The sequence below is a fragment of the Halyomorpha halys genome, unplaced genomic scaffold (genome assembly GCF_000696795.3).
Source record: "Halyomorpha halys isolate HHAL.00 unplaced genomic scaffold, Hhal_1.1 Scaffold9.1, whole genome shotgun sequence".
Lineage (NCBI taxonomy): Eukaryota > Metazoa > Arthropoda > Insecta > Hemiptera > Pentatomidae > Halyomorpha > Halyomorpha halys.
Window position 1 is genome coordinate 1,537,990 of NW_027110416.1, and position 4,033 is coordinate 1,542,022.

Below are 4,033 nucleotides of genomic sequence, written 5' to 3' on the forward strand. Positions count from 1 at the left end.
AAACTTGTAATTAAATACTATTCTACGATAAACCTGCACGAAAGAAAAGTAAAAATGGCGGTAAATAAACAAGTCTTTATACCTAAGCTGATCTACGGAACTGAAAGTTTTAATTTAACAGAGAAAACGAACGGAATTATAAAATCTAAACGAAACGTTTAATAATGTTAGCGTCGGTAATTATTAGTCTGAGAAGTGCGTTCGGGTTTAAATCAAAGCGATTATCTGTCACCTAACTTATTTAATCTAGCACTAGAATATCTTATTAGAAATTTGATGTTTACCGAAAAGTGTTCAACTCTAGATGGTGAAATATTCGTGATTGGGTATAGTGATGATTTGCTATTATTGGGTGAGAACGAGGAAACTGTAGAACTAAATAGGACTACGTTGATAAAATCTAGTATAGAACTAGGTTTCGAAATAAATACGGATAATATAAAATATACGGTTAGCAGTAGAAATCAGAGCAATATAGATACAGAAGGAAATACATTTGAACTGGCAGGGGGGTTTAAGTACGAGTACTCTACGGTAACGAGAAAAAACGAAATTGATGAATAAATAAAAGCGAGTTAAAAGGGGTATTCATGTTATTGTGTTAAATGTAAAATGTTTTAGTATGTTAAATGTTATAAGTATAGGATTGTGAGCTGCCCTATGTAAAGTCATGTTAACTGCTAAATGTATAAGAGCTCCTAGTGGATTTTCTGACCAACTTGTTTGGTAACCTTTTCTCCCAAAACCTTTTGTTATTGTTTACTTCTAAGTTTTGGTTACAGTAATTTATTACAACATACCTAAAGGAAGTGAAAAGTAGAAGTCTGAAAGTTTTGCTTCAGATTCTCTTGTTTAAAAACGTCCAAAACAATACAAAGACAATCAAAACACAAACTACGAGCAAATAACCTAACACGAAAACAAATAAAATAGTGTAAAACTCAACTGGTTTGTTGCGTCCCTCCTTCGGCGAATAGTCAGAGGAACAGAGGAAATTCTTTGATGGGCTGAAAGCCTGGTGCCAATCCGCTGTTTCGAGAAATCGCTCCTCCACTAAGACCTGGAACGTGGCAAAGTACCATTCCCTTTTGGTTGACGTGCTCGCCGAGGGAAGGGATTCTAGCTCTGCAGTCTGCATTAAATAAAATAAAGAAGCCAGAAGAATGGTCCTTCTTCACTCAGTAAAGTAAGAAATATAAGGCATAAAGTGTCAAAATAATACTCCTATACCAATCCATAACCTATTCTAATAATACCCACGGATAAAAATAGGAAAATAACTTTTAAATTCTATATATACATACATTTGTTATACATTATAATTGTATAAATAAATAAAATAGGAGGGTGATAAAAAAAAAGTCTGTTGCGTGACGTCATTCTCCATTTAACAGACTCTCAACCATGTTATATATTATATAGTTTTAATAAGGTAAAAGAAAGAAATATTTTTCAATTTAAAATACTTTAGAGTATCTTAGGTCCCATTCTTTATACGGTTTATACAGCTGACATCCCAACCCACCCTAACACACTCCTAACAATATACGCTGATGACACATGTATAACTTTCTGTAAACAACGACCCAACTAATGCATCACAAACACTACAGGCACACATAACATCTATTGAAAAATGGTGTAAAACTGGAGAATCAAAATAAATCCTGACAAATCCCACCAGATCACCTTAACTCTCAGTCGTAAACCTCTGCCCTCCTGTCCTACAGTATCCTTTTTAAATACTCCACTAACGCCTGTTGAACAGATTCGATAATTAGGACTCCATCTTGACAAGAGACTTACTTGGAATCCACACAAAAGACTGAAACGACAAGAAACTGCTCGTAGATTCCGATTGCTACAACACTTACTTGACAAACGCTCTAAGGTTCTCATTCACTAAAAAAAATTAGTATACACTACGATAATCAGACCAATCTGGACATATGGAATTGAGCTCTGGGGCTCCACCAAACCATCAAATTCTTCCCGCATCCAATCGTTACAATCCAAAATCCTACAAAAATCCTTGATGCTCCTTATTACGTTACAAATAAACTCATTCACAAAGAACTTAACATCCCATTCGTTGCAGATTTCACCCAAAACAGATATGTGTCTTTTCATTCCAAACTCCTTAACCATCCTAACCCATTAATTCTTAATCTTTCATCCTGATAATCCTCCAAGGCGTCTGAACAGAAGATGGCCCCGGAACCTTCTAATTTAAATTAATGTTTGAAGTACTTCCTTCCTAAGATTTTAAGTGTATATGAAACATACAGCATATTTACCTATTGTATTATTTTGTACAGTTGTAAATTTACTTTAAATAAAAAAAAAAACGCTCAGCATGTTAAACAAATGATCATAAATACCCCTAAAGACGGCAAATGCTTGTTATTCATAAATTTCGTAAAATATTCGGACCGAATTGAGGGAATTTTACCCAATAAATATAATTTAGACTATAGCACTGCGTGGAAAATGGACAGAGTGTAGGACTTTGTAACGAATGGATTTCTAAAATTTTAATAGACACAACCGACGGGTAACAGTCAGAGTGGTAGACCGAACGTAGGTGGGAGGATTACGCTAAGATTGATTTAATAGATTTGGGTCTGGACGGGTGTCACTAGACGGATGTAGGTAGAGAGCAATTGGCAGTATCTGAATGTAAAGTTGATCCTTCATACGACTAATGTATTTATTTCCAACTAATAAGATAACTGACCCACGGATATTTTTATCAAAAAGAAAAAAATATTTAAAATTTACGAATTTAGTTTAAATTTTCAATAATTCACTACGATATAATCAATAGAACGGATAAATCTTAGGCATTTATTGGACCTGGCTAATTGAGATTACCCCATCCCCTTTAACTGAATTATTTCAAAAGGGCGAGGGCGGAATATCGGAGGGTGAAGCACACAATTGCCAACAAATCACCCAACGAATTTCAGAGTAAAAAAAAAAAACCGAAAGAGCAGATTGCATCTGAGCCGTGTTTCCGAGCGGATTAAATTTTAATCTTTTTTAGCCGGCCATATTGCTTCCCTCCCTGCCGCATATTGGAAATCTTTACCACAACTACCATATTGTGTACGTTGCAGGTGTATGTCATCTTTCAAACTTTATATTTTATCCACCTTTGTCTAAGATTCCAGTAAATGTATATAAAAGTCGTTTAAAAAGAAAAAAAAAGAGAAAAAGAAAGAAAAAAATATCTAGTCACCCATCTTAATAGTTCTATTTTTACATAATCTTCTCATTCCAAAGCAAGTTTTTACAATTTTGTGACATGAAAATTTGCTGGTTAATAAAGTGATGAAAAAATTGGTTTCGAAAGTGGCGTAAGTCCCGTTCAAGTTTCAAATGGACATGGAAAATATTATCCAATATAATTTTATAAGATTAAAGTTTTACGTTTAATTATCAAAGTAGCAGTTGAATTATTAAATTGTTTATAATAATGAATTTGATACAAACGATTTAATTTCAATTTCCACTTTCGGTTCGCCAACAGTTTCATACAAGTTTTGTAATTTTCAGTAATTTGTTTACAATGAATTAAAATAAAAACAATAAAAATGTAAGTATATTACAAAAAAAAATAAATAGTTAAGGTGCATAAAAACAAACCAATTTTAATTCATAAACAATATCTAACATTGAATTTTTAGTGTTTTAACTAGGTTTTAAGATCATAGGTAAGCTTTTTTTTTTTCTTTTTTTTTTAAACAGGTTATCTCAAAAAGCTTTTGTTGTTTCGAGGAGGAGGGAAAACAGATTTAGGATTCTAAATTTGGATGAACGGAACTGACATGGTTTCCAGATCGACCCATCCTCAGAAAAGTCTTGGATTATCCACTGTATTCCAAATGAGTCCTAAAAAATTATTTCCATACTGTTCTGAAACTTTTTCAAATCAAACATTCTCAAATTTTATAGTTTTCAAACCATTCGGCCGGAATTTTTGTATGAGTAGATCAAACAGTCATTATTGGTCCTTTGATTTCTATAAAAA